Genomic DNA, 20,411 nt, shown 5'->3' with positions numbered 1-20,411 from the left:
TCCCTACTTAATTGTTGACTTAGAAATGTGCATATCAGCCGGGTGTGGTGGCTCATGCCTGTAATCCCAGCACTTTGCGAGGCCAAGGCGGACGGATCGCCTGAGGTCAGGAGTTCGCGACCAGCCTGGCCAACATGGTGAAACTTCATCTCTACTAAAAATACAAAAATCAGCCGGGTGTGGTGGTGGGTGCCTGTAATCCCAGCTATTTGGGAGGCTGAGGCAGGAGAATCGCTTGAGCCCTGGAGGTGAAGTTTGCAGTGAGACGAGATCTCACCATTGCACTCCAGCCTGGGCGACAGAGCGAAACTCTGTCTAGGAAAACAAAAAAGAGAGAGAGAGAGAAAAGAAATGTGCATATCTTCCTCAACCCCTCATTCCTCCTCCTCCCCCAAACTTTCAATCATTAAGTTCTATTGATCTTCCTTTCTCAAATTATCTCAATCTCCTCACTTCTCTTCTTAACTACATCTACAACCATAGTGTAATTCCACCATCATCCATCACCCAGATTATTCCAATACTTTCTTAACTAGCCCCATGCCTCTGGCCTTACACCTTCAAATTAATTATCCAGGGCTGGGCGCGGTGGCTCACACCTGTAATCCCAGCACTTTGGGAGGTTGAGGTGGGCAGATCACAAGGTCAGGAGATCAAGACCATCCTGGTGAACACGGTGAAACCCTGCCTCTACTAAAAATACAAAAAATTAGCCAGGCGTGGTGGTGGGCGCCTGTAGTCCCAGCTACTTGGGAGGCTAAGGCAAGAGAATGGCGTGAACCCAGGGGGCAGAGCCTGCAGTGAGCTGAGATTGTGCCACTGCACTCCAGCCTGGGGGACAGAGCAAGACTCTGTCTCAAAAAAAAAAAAAAATTAATTAATTCTCCATACCACAGCCATCATGACCTTTTCAAAACAACTCCCTTACTTAATACCTTCAGTGGTCCCTTAAGCTGCCCAGGAATAAATATTAGACCCTAACATGTCTTCCAGATCCATTCCAGATCTGGCTTCTGCAGCCTCTCCTGTCTCTTCCTACTCCACTTCATTCTTTTCCCATCAAATGTGTCTTATTCCTTCTTGGATCTCCGTTACCAGGTTCATAGTCGGCCTATGACTAACACTACCAGGTCTGATCATGAGACACCCTTGATTCAATCCCTTCCTGCTCAGTCAGGCAAACGGACTTTAAGTGTCTCGGTGTCCTGTGGCTGCTGTAACCATGTACCACAAATTGAGTGGCTTAATCAACAAAAATGGATTCTCTCACAATTATGGAAGCCAGAAGTTCAAAATCAAGGTGTTGGCAGGGTAAGTTCCTGCCAGAGCCTCAAAGGGTGATTCAGCTCCATGTCCCTCTCCTAGTTTTGGGGCATTGGCAATGCTTGGTCTTCTCAGCTTGTGGACACATCACCTACATCTCTGCTTCTGTCTTCAGACCGGCTTTCCCCCATCTCTCTGTGCCTCCTCTCTCTTACAAGGATGCCCTCCACTGGATTATGGCCCTTCCTAAGCCAGGATGACCTCAGCTCAGGATCCTTACTTATGATATCTGTGAAGATCTTTATTCCCAGACAAGTTACTGAACCTAGGAAAATATAAAAAATAAAAAACATTTTTAAAATAAGGTCAGGTGTGGTAAATCATGCCTATAATCCCAGCACTTTGGGAGGCCAAGGTGGGTGGAAGGACTGAACCCCGGAGTTCAAGACCAGCCTGGACGATGTGGCAAAACCCCATCTCTACAAAAAATAGAAAAATTAGCTGGGCATGGTGGCACACACCTGTAGTCTCAGCTACTCGGGAGGCTGATGGAGGCTGAGGTGGGAGGATCATCTGAGCCTGGGGAGGTCAAGGCTGCCATGATTGTGCCACTGCACTCCACCATGGGCAAGAGAGTGAGACTCTCTCAAAAACAAAAAATTTTTAAAAAGAAATAAAATAAAAAATTAAAGACCCTTATTCTAAATAAGATCACATTCTGAAGTTCGGGATGGACATATCTTCTAGGGGTTACACCATTCAACCCACATTATGGGATGGTTTGGGGAAAATGTTTTATGTCCACTTATAGCTCCTGAATGCCTTTACTCAGTATTTCTTGATGTCTAAAACTCTTAAAAATCTTTGTTTGGCAAAAATTGTCTTAATTTTAAAACTTGCATTTGTTTTATTATTAATGAAGTTGCATATATTTTATTGCCTATTAACCATTTTATTCCACCTGTAAATTATCTTCTCATATGCTCGGCAGTTTTACGGAGTCTTAATATCTTTCTTTAAGTCAGTACAGGATCTTTATATAGTGAAGCTGTTAGTATTTGTGGCAATTTTCCATCGTTTGTAGTTTATCTCTGCTTTCTATTGTGTTTCTTCTACGTAAGATCTTAGAAATTATTCATGTTGGCTGAGCGCAATGGTTCACGCCTGTAATACCAGAACTTTGGGAGCACTTTGGGAGGCTGAGGCAGGAGTATTGCTTAAGCCCAGGAGTTCAAGACTAGCCTGAGCAACAAAGTGAGACCCCATCTCTATTTATTAAATTAGAAAAAGAAATTATTCAGCCGGGCCCAGTGGCTCAAGCCTGTAATCTCAGCACTTTGGGAGGCTGAGGTGGGTGGATCACCTGAGGTCAGGAGTTCAAGACAGCCTGGCCAACATGGTGAAACCCCATCTCTAATAAAAATACAAAAAGTTAGCTGGACATGGTGGTGGGCACCTGTAATCCCAGCACTTGAACCTGCGGGGAGGAGGTTACAGTGAGCTGAGATCGTGTCACTGCACTCCAGCCTGGGTGATGAGCAAAACTCTGCCTCAAACAATCAAACAAACCAACACAAAAAAAAACAGAAAATATGGAGGGATCATGTTAATACTGGATGGTGAGCTCAGAGGTCTCCTGATAGGCAGTAATCCATAAGCTAACTGCTCCAAAAGCTTTATATTTGTCTGTAATATGTTTTTGTGTTAGTATATTTTAGAAAACGTAGCCAAGTGTAAATAAACAGACAGTCCAGGCATGGTGGCTCATGCCTATAATCCTAGCACATTGGGAGGCTGAGATGGGAAGATCACTTGAGGCCAGGAGTTCGAGACCGGCCTGGTCAATGTAGCAAGACCCCATCTCTATTTTTATGTGTTAAAAGTATAAATAAATAAATAAATGGCCATAAGACTTCCATTTCTGAAGCTGACAGTGAGATGATACTCTCAAGCTTTGGAGAATTAAAAATAAAATCTTAGGCCGGGCGCGGTGGCTCAAGCCTGTAATCCCAGCACTTTGGGAGGCCGAGACGGGCGGATCACGAGGTCAGGAGATCGAGACCATCCTGGCTAACACGGTGAAACCCCGTCTCTACTAAAAATACAAAAAATTAGCCGGGCGAGGTGGCGGCGCCTGTAGTCCCAGCTACTCGGAAGGCTGAGGCAGGAGAATGGCGTGAACCCGGGAGGCGGAGCTTGCAGTGAGCTGAGATCCGGCCACTGCACCCCAGCCTGGGCGACAGAGCGAGACTCCGTCTCAAAAAAATAAAATAAAATAAAAAAATAAAAATAAAAATAAAATCTTACTCTAGAGATGCAATTTATTTATTTATTATTTGAGACAGTCTTGGTCTGTCACCCAAGCTGGAATGTAGTGGTTCCATTTTGGCTCACTGCAACCTCTGCCTCCCGGTTTCAAGCGATTCTCCTCCCTCAGCCTCTGAGTAACTAGGATTATAGGAATGCGCCACCATGCCCAGTCAAGAAATGCAATTTATGGCAATCTTGCAGATCTTCCTATTTGTAAAAAATGTTTTACCAATCCTACCTATTCAGACCCTCAGACAGGCCACTGGGTCATTTTTATAGATCTGAAAGGACCTGGTGTTCTGTTGCTGCAATAGCCTAAAACACAGAGAACCACTGTGGTTAATAACATGATATTGAGTGGCCTTTCAGGGAAACAAAATTTAATACTGGCTTCCACACTATTGAGACATGCAGACTTGTGCATGCCCCTTAATTTCTATGAGCTTTGGTGTATTTGTTTACAAGACAGAAGTCATAATTTTCCTCCGACTGGTGATGTGAAGATTAAATGAGATGATGGGTGAGGCAAAGTGGCTCACGTCTGTAATCTCAGCACTTTGGGAGGCCAAGGTGGGATGATCACTTGAGCCTAGGAGTTCAAGACCAGCATGGGCAACATGGTGAGAGCCCGTGTCGACAAAAAAAACAACGAGAACATGTATCTATAAAGGTAAATGATGTTTATGACAGTGACTACATAGATAGGCATCAAGCTCAAAAAATGTTAGTTCCTATCCCCTTCCCCTCATTGGGGCCAGATGTACACGCCAACATGAAGGGTTTACAATAGATGAACCCTTCCAACTCAGAAACTTTCAACATACAACTGAAATCAGTATGGGTAAGGCTGCAGGAGAAACATCGCGGAAGTGCATGTTGGGGGAACCTTTCTTGGCAGCTGCTGTATCAATGGGTTTAACGTGCAAGTACATTTTGACCTAATGATTCAGTTCCAGGAATTTAGCTCATGGAAATTATTTGGATCGCTACTAAAAAGTCATCAAAATGTTGATCACAGTGTTGTTTTTAATCAAGAGAATAGAAAAGCCACTCTGATCATAGAGTGGTGATTAAATAAACTGTGGAATCTCTAAGCCACCTGTATAACAGATATTGTTTTAAAAAATATTATCAACATAGAAAAATCAGTCAGGCGTGGTGGCTCATGCCTGTAATCCCAACACTTCTGGAGGCTGAGGCAGGAGGATTGCTTGAGCCCAGGAGTTTGAAACGTGGTCTCTACAAAAAATTAGCCAGGCATGGTGTCATGGGCCGAGTAGTCCCAACTACTCAGAGAGGCTGAGGTAAGAGGATTGCCTGAGCCCAGGAGGCCAAGGCTGCAGTGATCTCTGCTCCTGCCTCTGCACTCCAGCCAGGGTGACAGAGCAAGACTTTGTCTCAAAAAAATAAAAATAAAAAATAAATAGAATTTAAAAAAAGAAAAATATTCATAGCATACTATTTACCAGAAACTAAAAGGAAATGAAATATAATATATGCCTTGTCATCTTAGTTTTGTTACATTAAAATAAACATCTTTGTGCAGAGACAAAAGATTATACACAAAAAACTCTAATGGTGGTTACTTCTAAATAGTAGTTTGGATATTACTTTTTTTTTTTTTTTGAGACGGAGTCTTGCTCTGTTGCCCAGGCTGGAGTGCAGTAATGCTATCTCAGCTCAGTGCAACCTCCTCCACCTGGGTTCAAGCAATCTCCTGCCTCAGCCTCCCAAGTAGCTGGGGCTACAGGCGCCTGCCACCACACCTGGCTAATTTTTGTATTTTTAGTAGAGATGGGTTTCACCATGTTGGTCAGGCTGGTCTAGAACTCCTGACCTTGTGATCTGCCTGCCTTGGCCTCCCAAAGTGCTGGGATTACAGGCGTGAGCCACCGCACCCACCTGGATATTATTTCTAAAAGGTTTTTATGATAGACGTATATTGCTTTTGTGAAGAAGAAAGTCACAGGATCTATTTTTAAGTCTTTGCAAAAATGAAATGAAAAATTATTTAATAGTCATTAAGTGATATGTGACGTTAGTCTAGTCTTCTCCATTAAAGTAATCTTTGGTGTTCTGCAAGAACTCAAACCACTTAGGCAGAAGGTCTGATGAAACACTGGTGAGTTCCTGCGCTTCAGAGTGGAAGAATGAATTGTGTGGGCTTTGATCTATTAGTTCTCTGTAGAAAATGCTGTGTTCCCTAGGGGATGTCTGGGCCAGAGAGAAAGGGACTGTGCTTTCGGGCAAAAGCCACCACAGTAGTGACCCTGCCTGGCCCCCACAATGGAAAAGTGCTTTCTGTAGTCTGAAATGAAAGGCACCCTGTGCATCTCCCCTTAATGGGCTCTGAAAGCCCAGACTTCGGGAGTTGACAGCATCCACAACACTAACCTTAATAAATGGACATAGGCAGAGAAACTTAAGCTCTCTATCAATACAGATTGTGTGGGTGTTTCGGAGGCAACACAGGTGATGCACACTCATCCCCGGGCCGCCAACCCATGGCAGTGCCTTGTGACATGCTGTTACCCATTTCTTTGGGGTCCCAGAGCCTTATGCATGGAGCTGGTGTTAACTTCCTTCTCCTTTTCACAGTTGACTCTCAAATTCCTGGATACTCCCCAAGCTAATCTTGGAGACTTCTTTAATCCAATCAGCCCTTCAAGAGCCTATCCGTAAGTTATCATTCTAGAGCCTGAGAATAAAAAGATGAATAATAGGCTGGGCGTGGTAATCCTAGCACTTTGGGAGGCCAAGGCAGGAGGATGACCTGAAGTCAGGAGTTCCAGACCAGCCTGGCCAACATGGAGAAACCTCATCTCATCTCATGGTGAAACCTCGTCCTACTAAAAATACAAACAATTAGCCAGGCATGGTGGTGGACACCTAGTAATCCCAGCTACTTGGGAGGCTGAGACAGGAGAATCGCTTGAACCCAGGAGGCAGAGGTTGTGGTGAGCCAAGATTATGCCATTGCACTCCAGCCTGGGCGACAGAGCAAGACTCCGTCTCAAAAAAAAAAAAAAAAAAAAAAATGGAGACTGACAAAGGTGAAGTTACCACTCAAGGTTATGCAGGTAAGAGGTGGAGGAGGTCGTGTTGATAGTCAGGCTTATCTGACTTCTGCATGTGACGTGGGAGAGGCAGCAAGGCAGCCTGCCAAAGAACTGCAAAGGCAGGGCTCCCCAAGACTTGAAGGAGCTTTGGGGAGTCCACTACACTAAGAAATGAGGGGAAAGGGAGTTAAAGTAAATAAGCTACATATATTTACTATTTTATTTTTTATTATAGTCGGGTGCAGTGGCTCACACCTGTAATCCAACACTTTGAGAGGCCAAGATGAGAGGATCACTTGGGGCCAGGAGTTCGAGACCAGCCAGTCAACATAGCGAGACCCCATCTCTACAAAAAGAAAAAAAAAATGTTTTTCATTTTTTTTGAGACAGAGTCTCGCTCTGTCACCCAGGCTGGAGTGCAGTGGCATGATCTCGGCTCACTGCAAGCTCCGCTTCCCAGGGGATCATGCCATTCTCCTGCCTCAGCCTCCTGAGTAGCTGGGACTACAGGTGCCCGCCACCACGCCCGGCTAATTTTTTGTATTTTTAGTAGAGACAGGGTTTCACTGTGTTAGCCAGGATGGTCTCGATCTCCTGACCTTGTGATCCGCCCGCCTAGGTCTCCCAAAGTGCTGGGATTACAGGCGTGAGCCACTGCATCTAGCCTAAAAAGAAAAGCTTTTTAAAAATTAACTGAGCGTGGCTGGGTGTGGTGACTCACGCCTGTAATCCCAGTACTTGGGGAGGCCGAGGCGGGCAGATCATCTGAGGTCGAGAGTTCAAGACCAACCTGACCAACATGGAGAAACCCCATCTCTACTAAAAATACAAAATTAGCTGGGGTGGTGGTGCATGCCTGTAATCCCAGCTACTTGGGAGGCTGAGGCAGGAGAATCTCTTGAACCTGGGAGGCGGAGGTTGTGGTGAGCTGAGATCGAGCCATTGTACTGCAGACTAGGCAACAAGTGCGAAACTCCGTATCAAAAAAAGAAAAATTGGCTGAGCAGTGGTGGTGAGTGTCTGTAGTCCCGCTACTCAGGAACCTGGGGCAGAAGATTGCTTGAGCCCAAAAGTTTAAGGCTGCAGTGAGCTCTGATTATACCACTGCACTCCAGCCTGGGCAATAGAGCAAGATCCTGTTTCAAAAAAAGGAAAAGAAAATGTTATCACATACTTTCTTTGGCAGCACATATACTAAAATTGGAACAATACAGAGAAGATGAGTATGGCCCCACACAAGGATGACATGCAAATTCATGAAGTGTTATTCCTCAAAGAGCTAAAAGCAGAACTACCATCAACCCATCAATCCCATTACTGGGTATATACCCAGAGCAATGTAAGTCATTCTACCATAAAGACACACGCATGCAAATGTTCACTGCAGCACTGTTCACAACAGCAAAGACATCGAATCAAATGTAAATGCCCATCAATGGCAGATGGATAAAGAAAATGTGGTGGCTGGGTCTGGTGGCTCACGTCTGTAATTCCAGCACTTTAGGAGGCTGAGGCAGGCAGATCACCTGAGGTCGAGAGTTTGAGACCAGCCTGACCAACATGGAGAAACCCTGTCTCTACTAAAAACTACAAAATTAGTTAGGCGTGGTGACGCATACCTGTAATCCCAGTTACTCGAGAGGCTGTGGTAGAAGAATCACTTGAACCCAGGAGGCGGAGGTTGCAGTGATCACGCCACTGCACTCCAGCCTGGGCAACAAGAGCAAAACAAGAAAGAAAGAACCAACGAAAGAAAGAGAGAGAGAGAGAGAAAAGAAAGAAGGAGGAAGGAAGGAAGGAAGGAAGGAAGGAAGGAAGGAAGGAAGGAAGGAAGGAAGGAAGGAAGGAAGGAAGGAAGGAAGGAAGGAAGGAAGGAAGGAAGGAAGAAAGAGAAAGAAAGAGAAAGAAAGAAAGAGAAGAAGGGAGGAAGGAAGGAGAAAATGTGGTACGGGTACACCATGGAATTCTAGGTGGCCATAGAAAAGAATAAGATCATGTCTTTTGTGGAAATGTGGATGGAGCTGATGGTGGCTATTATCCTCAGTAAACTAGCAGAGAAACAGAAAACCAAATACTACATGTTCTCGCTTGTAAGTGGAGACTAAATGATAAGAACTTATGAACAAACACAAAGAAGGAAACAATAGACATGGGGGTCTACTTGCGAGTGGAGAGTGGGAGGAGAGAGAGGAGCAGAAAAGATGACTGTTGGGTACTGGGCTTAATCCCTGGATGATGAAAGAGCCTGTAGAACAACCTCCATGTTACCTGTGTAACAAACCTTCACAGGCAACCCCAAACCTAAAAGTTAAAAAGAAATGTAAAAACACATGATATGCTAAAAATAAAATGGCCAAAAAAAAAAAAAAAAGAAAAAGAAAGAAAATGCGGTCACAATCCCCATGTATCTCTCACTGGCCAACCCTGTATTTCGCATTTATCTGAGCAGAGTGCTAGAGGGCGGAGACACAGTGGTGAGCAAAAACTGAAATCAATTGTAACAAGTAGTTACAAGAACTTAAAATCTTGTGTTTAACTTAGGTAGCTATGGTAGGCAGAACGATGGCCCCCAAAGATGTTCACATCCAAATCCCCAAAACTTGTCAATATGTTACATTATGTGGTAAGGGGGAACTGGGATTCTAGATGGAATTAGGAATGCTAATCTGGCCAAGCATGGTAGCTCATACTTGTAGTCCCAGAATTTGGAAGGCTGAGGCAGGAGGATCGCTTGAGCCCAGGAGTTCAAGACTAGTCTGGGCAACATAGTGAGACCCCATCTCTAAAAAAAAGTAGACTGGGTGTGGTGGCTCACGCCTGTAATCCCAGCACTTTAGGAGGCTGAGGAAGGTGGATCATAAGGTCAGGAGTTTGAGACCAGCCTGGTCAATATGGTGACACCCCATCTCTACTAAAAGTACAAAAATTAGCCAGGCGTGGTGGTGGATGCCTGTAGTCCCAGCTACTTGGGAGGCTGAGGCAGCAGAATGGCATGAACCCAGGAGGCAGAGGTTGCAGTGAGCCGAGATCACACCACTGCACTCCAGATTGGGCGACAGAGCGAGACTCTGTCTCAATAAATAAATAAATAAATGAGTGAATAAACAAAAAATAAAATAAAATAGAGGAATGCTAATCTGCTGACCTTACAATAGGGAAATGATCCTGGATTATCTGGCTGTGCCTAATGTAATCACAAGGATTCTTAAATGATGAAGAATCAGGAGAGTCAGGGAAGAGAATGAGACCACAGAAGCAGAAGTCAGGTTGGAGTGAAATGATTGCTGGTCTTGAAGATGAAAAGAAGCCACAAGCGAAGGAATGCAGGCAGCCTCTGGAAATAAGATGACAAGAAAACAGACTTTCCAGCTGGGTGTGGTGGCTCACGCCTGTAATCCCAGCACTCTGGGAAGCCAAGGTGGGCAGATCATGAGGTCAGGAGTTCGAGACCAGCCTGACCAAAATGGTGAAAACCAGTCTATACTAAAAATATAAAAATTAGCTGGGCTTGTTGGTACGCACCTGTAATCCCGGCTACTCAGGAGGCTTAGGCAGGAGAATCGCTTGAACCCGGGATGCAGAGGTTGCAGTGAGCCAAGATCGTGCCACTGCACTCCAGCCTAGGCAACAGAGAGAGACTCTGTCTCAAAAAAAAGAAAAGGGCTGGGCACGGTGGCTCATGCCTGTAATCCCAGCACTTTGGCAGGTGGAGGCGGGCGGATCACAAGGTCAAGAGATCAAGACCATCCTGGCTAACACAGTGAAACCCCGTCTCTACCGAAAATACAAAAAATTAGCCGGGCATGGTGATGGGTACCTGTAGTCCCAGCTACTGGGGAGGCTGAGGCAGGAGAATGGCGTAAACCCGGGAGGCGGAGCTTGCAGTGAGCTGAGATCACGCCACCGCACTTCAGCCTGGGGGCTACAGAGCGAGACTCCATCTCAAAAAAAAGAAAAAAAAGAAAAAGAAAAGAACACAGACTTTCCCCTAGAGCCTCCCAAAGGCTGACACCTTGATTTTAACCTGGTGGGGTTCATTGAGACTTCTGATCTCCAGAACTGTAAGAGAATGTGTGTTGTCTTCAGCTGCTAATTTGGGGTGATTTGTTACAGCAGACATAGGACAATAGCACAGTGGGAGGTCGTGGAAATCTTCCATCAGGCAGTGGCTCTTGAACTGAAATCTGATGGAATAGGAGGGAAGGGTCCAACACATTTGGCAGGTAAGGTTGGCACAGCTGGAGGAGGCATGTCCTAGGAGAGAGGTGGAGGAGCTCTGTAGGTTTCCAAGCAGGCAGGGCCAGGTAGGCCACATTCAGTATATTGGTCCTCTTTTTTTTTTTTTTTTTTTTTCTAGAGATGGAGTCTTCTTGTGTTGCCCAGGCTGATCTTGAAATCCTGGCCTCAAGTGATCCTCCTGCCTCAGCCTCCCAAAGTGCCGTGATTACAGGAATGAGCTAGCACACCTGGCCAGCCCTTCTAAAAGCAACAGAAGCTGGGCACAGTGACACACACCTGTAATCCCAGTCACTCAGGAGAGTGAGGCAGGAGAGCCCAGGAATTCAAGACCAGTCTGGGCAACATAGCAAGACTTTATCTCAAAAAAAAATTATTTTAATTTAAAAACAAAAGCAACGGGAATCCACTGAAGGACTCAATTTCAAGGATGGCATCAGCAAAATTTTGCTTAATAAAATTGTTAATTTCAGATTAATCCCTACCTCACTACACCTAATTTATCTCACACAGTACTCAGAATGCAAATTAATATTAACCATAGACAATTAAAAAGGCAAACAGACTGGGAAAATGTCACATGATACATTCCTAAGTCAACTACAAATTATTTGCACATTATCCCCAGACATTCTCTCCTCCCATAAAAATGAGTAATTAAAAGTTAACACTAATACCAAGAAAAGTCTCATTGACACTTTGTTCCAAATGGTTGAGATTAATGAATACAATAACACAAGATTTGCTTTCATACTATAATCAAGGTGAAATTTGGAATAACATAGGCCAGGAATTTTCTGTTGACCATCAAGTGTGGTGTGACATCTAGTGGCCAAAGTTACCAATTTTATTTCTTCCTTCTTGGTTTGATTTAAACATACTAGATACAATGTACCTTGAGGCCAATAAACATTGAGAAACCACTGTGTTAAAAGTTAAATTGACTGTAGAGATAGCCAAATGAAAAATGTGCTGCCTCTGATTCTCTTGGAGCTTGCAGGCTCAGTAGAAGGTAGAAAGACAAGTATTTAGATATTCTTTTTTTTTCTTTCTTTTTTTGAGACGGAATCTTGCTCTGTCGCCCAGCTGGAGTGCAGTGGCACCATCTCAGCTCACTGCAAGCTCCGCCTCCCGGGTTCACGCCATTCTCCTGCCTCAGCTTCCCGAGTAACTGGGACTACAGGCACCCACCACTACGCCCAGCTAATTTTTTGTATTTTTAGTAGAGACAGGGTTTCACCATGTTAGCCAGGATGGTCTTGATCTCCTGACCTCGTGATCCGCCTGCCTCCGCCTCTCAAAGTGCTGGGATTACAGGCGTGAGCCACTGCGCCCCGCCTTGTATTTAGATATTCTAATAGTGGGCAGATGATTGCAGTACTTGCTATGACTCTTTCTCCACCTTCTAGCAGGTGTTAGGCAACCAAATGGGAATGAGGGAGCCCTGGGCTGGAGACATAGATTTGAGATCCATTAGTGAGCAGGTTACTGCTGAGACTTCAGTGGGGAGGATACACAGGAACGCTTAGCACTGGGACTGGTACAGAACAGCTGCTCAATAAATATTTGCTACGATGAAAAAGCATCCAGTCAAAAGTGTCAAATGCTGTGATTGCAAGAGGAGGACCCATGGGAGAGTTCTAAGTACTACTGTATGGAAATGCCTGGACTTGATAAAATAATAGTGTTACATCACTGATGCTAGCCAATACACATTGCATTACAGCTGAATTATATAAATTTTGGGGGTTTCTAATAGTCTGAATTGGGTTCCTTTAGGGAAATTGCTCATCTTCTCAGAGGTACCTGCCTAACTGGTTGAAAAACAAAAACACCATCTCTCAGAAATTCTGTGCAGATAAACTGAGCTAATGTGTCAAAAACATTTTTAAGAGACCAGGCACGGTGGCTCACTGTAATCCCAACAATTTAGGAGGCTGAAGGGGGCAGATCACTTGAAGTCAGGAGTTCAAGACCAGCCTAACCAACATGGCGAAACCTTGTCTCCACTAAAAACACGAAACAATTAGCCGGGTGTGGTGACGCACGCCTGCAATCCCAGCTAATCAGGAGGCTGAGGTGGGAGGATCACTTGAACCCTGGAATTGTAGGTTGCAGTGAGCCAAGATTGTACCACTGCATTTAGAAAAAAGGAGAAAGATTTTTAAGCCATAAACTACTAAACTCACATTAAGTGCCTGCATTAAGTGAGCAGCCATGAGGCTTATTGCACAAAAAGGAAATGCTTAAATACATCAAATCATAACCCAAAATGAGGCTACACAGGAAAATCATCTCATTCAAATGTATCAGCATATCAAAAATGGCTTTTTAAACTCTTGTCAGTTTTGAGTATTTCTTGAATTTTTAATATATTTTGGAGCAAGGCGGCTGAGCTGGTTGGTGGTGGCAGTCGTGCGGCAGATGCAAACATGCAGATCTTTGTGAAGACCCTCACAGGCAAAACCATCCCCCTTGAGGTCGAGCCCAGTGACACCATTGAGAATGACAAAGCCAAAGTTCAACACAAGGAGGGTATCCCACCTGACCAGTAGCATCTGATATTTGCTGGCAAACAGCTGGAAGATGGCCGCACTCTCTCAGACTACAACATCCAGAAAGAGTCCACCCTGCACCTGGTGTTGCGCCTGCAAGGTGGCATTATTGAGCCTTCCCTCCGCCAGCTTGCCCAGAAATACAGCTGCGACAAGATGATCTGCCGCAAGTGCTATGCTCGCCTTCACCCTCGTGCTGTTAACTGCCGCAAGAAGAAGTGTGGCCACACCAACAACCTCTGCCCCAAGAAGAAGGTCAAATAAGGCTCTTCTTTCCTTGAAGGGCAACCTCCTGCCCAGGCCCCATGGCCCTGGAGCCTCAATAAAGTGTCCCTTTCGTTGAGTGGCGCAGCAAAATATATATATAGAGAGAGAGAGAGTGAGTTCAGGCCGGGTGCAGTGGCTCATGCCTGTAATCTCAGCACTTTGGGAGGCTTAGTCGGGCAGATCACCTGAGGTCAGGAGTTCGAGACCAGCCTGGCCAACATGGTGAAACCTTGTTTCTACTAAAAATACAAAAAAAAAAAAAAAAATTAGCCAGGCATGGTGGCACATGCCTGTAATCTCAGCTACTTGGGAGGCTGAGACAGGAGAATCGCTTAAACCCAGGAGGCGGAAGTTGCAGTGAGCTGAGACTGTGCCACTGCACTCCAGCACGGGTGACAAAAAAAAAAAAAAAAAAAAAAGTTTGTGTTCTGGAAAAAAACAGAAATAATATTTCAAATATTTTAAAAGAAATAAGAACTATCTAGAATTAATTCTATCACATGAAATGCCAAATTTTAGGCTGAGAAATGTAATAGAAGTGTTTTATTTCATAACAGAATTTTTGATTCTAATTTTTACCAATTTTGGGAGAAATTTTTGAAAGTATTAACTAGTTAATGTTTAGAATTTCATCTTCAGTAACTGAGAATGGAACATTCATGTCGATGCTGTTAAAACCAGTCAGGAAATTTGTTCAATGTGATTATTTGTCACTCGGTCAGTTTGTAGTTGTTTCTATTTGCAGTAACTCGATGTAGCCAACATGAGGAACAGCAGAGGGCAACAAAGAGTCAACGGCCTTGGTAGGAAGCCGGGCAGGGGCGGGAGGGGCACATTTTACCCATTGTGCACATGTCCAAGGGGCAGTTTAGTCTTCGTGTACCTCGGTAGTATTTTATTTTATTTTATTTCATTATTTTATTTTATTTTATTTTTGGTAAGCACATAGCCCCATCACATTTGAAGATAATTCAAATTTTTATTTTTTAAGTGTTTTTGTTTGTTTGTTTGTTTTTGAGACAAAGTCTCACTCTGTCGCCCAGGCAGTTTTTTTGCTTGTTTGTTTATTTTATGAGACAAAGTCTCACCCTGTCACCCAGTTGGAGTGCAGTGGTGCCATCTCAGCTCACTGCAACCTCTGCCTCCTTGGTTCAAGTGATTCTCCTGCCTCAGCCTCCCAAGCAGCTGGGACTATAGGTGCATGCCACATCTGGCTAATTTTTTGTATTTTTAGTAGAGATGGGGTTTCACTATGTTAACCAGGATGGTCTCGATCTCCTGACTTCATCCTGATCCGCCCGCCTTGGCCTCCCAAAGTTCTGGGATTACAGGCATGAGCCACCATGACCAGCCTATAATTCAAATTTTTAATCCAATATATCAGTCCAGGCTGGGCACAGTGGCTCATGCCTATAATCCCAGCACTTTGGGAGGCCCAGATGGGTGGATCACCTGAGGTTAGGAGTTCGAGACCAGCCTGGCCAATATGGTGAAACCCTGTCTCTACTAAAAATACAAAAAGTAGCCAGGCGTGGTGGCACGTGCCTGTAGTCCCAGCTACTTGGGAGGCTGAGACAGGAGAATTGCTTGAACCCGGGAGGTGGAGGGTGCAGTGAATCAAGATTGCACCACTGCACTCCAGCCTGGGAGACAGAGCAAGTGGGCAACAGAGCAAGACTCTGTCTAAATATATATTTTATATATATGTATGTATATCTCCAAAGTAGATTGTGTTAGTAATTTTATTCACCAAAACACCAAAAATCCATATACCAAAAAGCTAACACTTTAAAGAGAGAGATTTAAAGGTGGCCTGGCAGCCCTTGGATAGTTTTAAGTACGTGCTTTTCCATGATTTGAATCATTCTGTAACACTTGCCACCCAGGAGAGGAACATTCCCAGCTGTGTTCTTGGCTTAAACAGAGCTCCTGAGGCTGGAAACAAATAGCCCAGTTGATGCACAATTGAGAACATAAACAGAGAAGACATGATCCACTCATACCTCCCCAATGACCGAAGCAGCTGTATCAAGCACATCTTTGCATATCGCGCAATCCTCACTAATTATTGTATGAGAGTAAGCCAAATCCATTCACATTCACTGAGCCCATGAGCACATTCAAAGTTAAATATAAATGCACCTGTCAATGCCATAACTACAGGAGATATTTTAGGATAAAAGATATTCCCTGGAGTAAGATCCGTGCAAGATCGAAAGGAAACACCAAGAGCATCTAAGATGCAAGCATAAAAATTCAAGGCTTGGAGGAAGAAATTGGAATGGGTGCTAGTGGGGCAAGGAGGAGCTGGGCTGGAGGGTGTGCTGTGCAGGATGACACACAGGGTTGGAGGGCTTGAGATCAGACCATGAAGAGTCCTGCCTGGGATTTGCACTTGACCTTAGGTGTGAGGAGGCATATTTAGGAGTTCTGTTTTTTCCTTAGATTTCTCCGTCCCTCAATTTCCTGTTCCAGGAGTCGATGGCTATGTGTGATGAGCAGGAAGATTTAGATAGGGATGGCCCAGTCTGAGTAGATAGGACATATATCTCTGAATCCCTCCTCTTTACATCTAATCCTTTCCTTGTCATAGAGAGAAACTTGGAGGCTCCCAGTGAACAAGACAAGGCCAAACAGGACATGCTGATGATGTCAATGACTGAAGAAAAACCCTTTTCCACTCAGGTGCCGTGGCTCACACCTATAATCCCAGCACTATGGGAGGCCAAGTTAAGAGAATCACTTGAGCCTAGGAGTTCAAGACCAGTCTGGGCAACAGAGCAAGATGCTGTCTCTACAAAAATTAATGTAAAAAAAAAATAAACCTTTTCCACAACCTCTCCTGCCTTCCCCTTTTTCTCCATTCCTAAGCTATCTTTCATTCCCCATATCATAGTCTGCAGATTGAGAACCTCCTTGTTATTTTAAAAAGGGTACACAGGAACAGAAGAGAGTTAGACAGAGGCCAGGTTATGGGGATCTTTGTCAACTGGGATAACAATATGATATCTAAAGTAACCAGCGGTGCTTTAATTTAAAAATAACATTTATTTGGCCCGGCGCGGTGGCTCACGCCTGTAATCCCAGCACTTTGGGAGGCTGAGGTGGGCGGATCACGAGGTCAGGAGATGGAGACCATCCTGGCTAATACTGTGAAACCCCGTCTCTACTAAAAACACAAAAAATTAGCCAGGTGTGGTGGCGGGCACCTGTAGTCCCAGCTACTCGGGAGGCTGAGGCAGGAGAATGGCAGGAACCAGGAGGCGGAGCTTGCAGTGAGCCGAGATCGCACCACTGCACTCCAGCCTGGGAGAAAGAGCAAGAGCCCGTCTAAAAAAAAAAAAAAAAAAAAAAAAAAAAACTTTCCTTTCAAAATAAATGTGCCATGTTAAAAAGAAATTAAGTAATTTAAGGCAAAACTTTTTTTTTTTTTTTTTTTTTTTGAGACAGAGTCTCCCTGTGTTGCCCAGGCTGGAGTGCAGTGGCCCGACCTCAGCTCACTGCAAGCTCCGCCTCCCGGGTTCACACCATTCTCCTGCCTCAGCCTCCTGAGTAGCTGGGACTACAGGTGCCCGCCACCTCACCTGGCTAATTTTTTTGTATTTTTAGTAGAGACGGGGTTTTACCGTGTTAGCCAGGATAGTCTCAATCTCCTGATCTCGTGATCCACCCGCCTTGGCCTCCCAAAGTGCTGGGATTACAGGCGTGAGCCACTGCGCCCGGCCAGGAAAAACTGTTAAGTAATAGTATTACAGGGCTATTATAGATGCCCTTAGCATGACATACAAATGATTGAAGTTTAAGAAACCATGCCTTATTCCATTCAATCTGCAAATATCACCCAAACACATCAGCTGCTTCTCAGTACTTAAATGACCTGCATGTGTAAAAAAAAAAAACAAAAGTGTGGCCAGGCATAGTGGCTTACAGCTGTAATCCTAACACTTTGGGAGGTCGAGGTGGGTGGATCGCTTGCGCTCAGGGATTCGAGACCAGCCTGGGAAACATGGTAAAACCCCGTCTCTACCAAAAACACAAAAGTTGGCCAGGCACGATGGTGTGCAACTGTGGTCCCAGTTACGTAGGAGGCTCAGTCGGGAGGATCACTGGAGCCTGGGAAGTTGAGGTTGCAGTGAGCTGTGATCATGCCACTGCAGTCCAGCCTGAGCAACAGAGCAAGACCCTGTCTGAAAGAAAGAAAGAAAGAAAGAAAAGAAAGAAAGAAAGAAAGAAAGAAAGAAAGAAAGAAAGAAAGAAAGAAAGAAAGAAAGAAAGAAAGAAAGAAAGAAAGAAAAAAATAGCATTTTCCCTCTTTTTCAGTCCTCAGCAAGATTTGAGGGACAGTCCCTCCTTTGAGGCATACACCTTGCTTCCATCAGACACAGCCTCTGGTTTCACCCCCATCTCATTAATTCACTTCTGTCTCATTGGCAGGCTCAGCCTCTTCTCTACCGTCTTTGATGATTAGAATTGCTTGCTATAGGCTCCGACCTATCTCCCCTCTTTTCTTACTAGATATTTTCTCCCAGGCAGCTCAGCAACACCCATGTCTTCAGCTCTCTCCAACATGAACTCCAGTTGCTTAAGCCATAAACTTAGAGACATTTCATTCTGTGCCATTGATCTTAAGCCAAACTTCCAACTTTTCTCCACTAAACAATGACAATAGCCCCACCTCCAGTCTATTCTCCACAGTCCTCCCTGAACAATTTTTTCAAACTGAAAATTGAATCCATTATTCTCTGCTTAGATGGTTTCAGTGGTTTGCGTTGACTTTATAATAAAAATCACACTGCAGGGCCCCTGAGACCTCAGCCCCATTCCGCATGGTTTTCCTCCTGGAGGTCCCAGCCACAGTGGCCTCCAGTACTTTCTTCCCTTCTCTCTCTCTTTTTTTTCTTTAACAGATGGGGCCTATGTTGCCCAGGCTGGCTTTAAACTCCTGGGTTCAGGCAATCATCCTACCTTGGCCTCCTCAGTGGTTGAGACTGTAGGCACATGCCAGCATGCTGGCTTCTAGCACTTTCTTAAACAAACCATATTCCCTCTTTCCAAAGCTATTACCATTGCTTCAAACACTGCCCTACCCCCTCTTCCCACCTCACTCCATTGCCTTGCTTTGCCTGGCTAACACCACATGAGCTCAAATATCACTTTAGGAAAACTTCCTTGACCTTCCTCTACATCAACCAAGTCAGATCCCCTAAGAAACTCTCTCCCTGCACCATGGACTCCTCTTCATCACATGTGGCACAGTTGAGTTCCTTTGATCATCATCTGCTGCCCCACTAAGCTGTAGCTTGATGTAAGAGATGCTGTGGGTATTTTTTTTTAAACAGAGTTTTGCTCTTGCCACCCAGGCTGGAGTGCAATGGTGTGATCTTGGCTCACTGCAACCTCTGCCTCCCGGGTTCAAGCAATTCTCCCACCTCTGCCTCCCAAGTAGTCAGAATTACAGGTGCCTGCCACCATACCCAGCTAATTTTTGTATTTTTTTAGTAGAGATGAGGGTTTCACCATGTTGGCCAGGCTGGCCTCAAACTCCCAAACTCAGGTGATCCACCTGCCTCGGCCTCCCAAAGTGCTGGTATTACAGGCATGAGCCACCAGGCCTGGCCTAGTTTTTACTTTTCTGTTGTATCCCTATAACATACTAGTACACTTATCACATGTTAGATACTATAAATATTTGGGGAATTAAGAATGAATGAACATTGTTGCCGGGTGTGGTGGCTCACGTCTGCAATCCTTGGGAGGCCGAGGCAGGCGGATCACCTGAGGTCAGGAGTTTGAGACCAGTCTGACCAACATGGCAAAGCCCCATCTCTACTAAAAATACAAAAATTAGCTGAACGTGGTGGCACACACCTGTAATCCCAGCTACTTGGGAGGCTGCAGCAGGAGAATCGCTTGAACCCAGGCAGTGGAGGTTGCAGTGAGCCGAGATCATGCCATTGCAATCCAGCCTGGACGACAGAGCAAGACTCTGTCTCACAAAAAAAAAAAAAAAAAAAAAAAAAAAAAAAAATTATATTGTTGTGAAGCCAAAATAATTGTCTCCATTTTTTTAAGAGATGAGATCTTGCTATGCTGCCCAGGCTGGACAATAACTTGTCTTCATTTTTACAGTTAGAAAGCTGAAGTTCACTGGCAAGAAGTAAACTCCCAGAATCAGGGTGCTGAGACGTGTCTGACTCAGCTTGCATTAAGGCTGGAGTCAAAGCTGATACATTCCCAGGACTTCAGAGCAGCAGACTCTCGTGGGAGGTCACTGCTGCAACCTCCTCCCACCTCTAAAAGTGCTAGAAGTGGGTTTCCTAGTAGACAACAGGACTAATGCCCAGTTTCCTTCAGGTCCAGGCAGATCCTGAGCACAACAGATGCTGAAAACAAGAAATGCCTCTGGCTCTTGAAAAAAGGAATTTGACAGCTGGCTACCTCTAGGAAGGCCTGCAGTCCTTCCCCAGCCAGCTTCCAGACTCCCTCGCCCGTCACATTAGATTTTCCCCCCTTTGCTACTTTCCTGTGTCTAAGGGATTACTAAGCCATTAATGCCTCCTGATGTGAGCGCATCATTCTTCATCCTGGGTGGTGGCGTGGGGGTGAGATGCAAACACCTGCAAGGCTGAGTCACAGAGCAGGAGAAGCTGGGCTTTCTGGCAGTGGATGGCCGGAGCTGGGAAAACGGCCACAGCTCATTCCTTCTGGCAGGCAAGGATCT

General features: G+C 44.9%; 1 non-coding gene and 1 pseudogene across 2 annotated transcripts; both read left to right on the top strand.

Annotated features, from left to right (window-relative positions):
* The first annotated feature begins 7,802 nt into the window (after positions 1-7,802).
* LOC115899378 lies at positions 7,803-7,908 on the top strand. Its single transcript, XR_004059101.1, has one exon. It is a non-coding gene; the product is annotated as a U6 spliceosomal RNA (small nuclear RNA).
* A 5,386-nt stretch (positions 7,909-13,294) lies between these two features.
* LOC104679211 lies at positions 13,295-13,774 on the top strand (annotated as a pseudogene). The gene has a single exon (XR_750293.2). The product of XR_750293.2 is annotated as a ubiquitin-60S ribosomal protein L40 pseudogene (transcript).
* The last annotated feature ends 6,637 nt before the right edge of the window (positions 13,775-20,411 follow it).

The sequence above is a fragment of the Rhinopithecus roxellana genome, chromosome 8 (genome assembly GCF_007565055.1).
Source record: "Rhinopithecus roxellana isolate Shanxi Qingling chromosome 8, ASM756505v1, whole genome shotgun sequence".
Taxonomy (NCBI): Eukaryota; Metazoa; Chordata; class Mammalia; order Primates; family Cercopithecidae; genus Rhinopithecus; species Rhinopithecus roxellana.
Note: the sequence above shows the minus strand (reverse complement) of the source record. Positions and strands in the feature narration are given on the sequence as shown.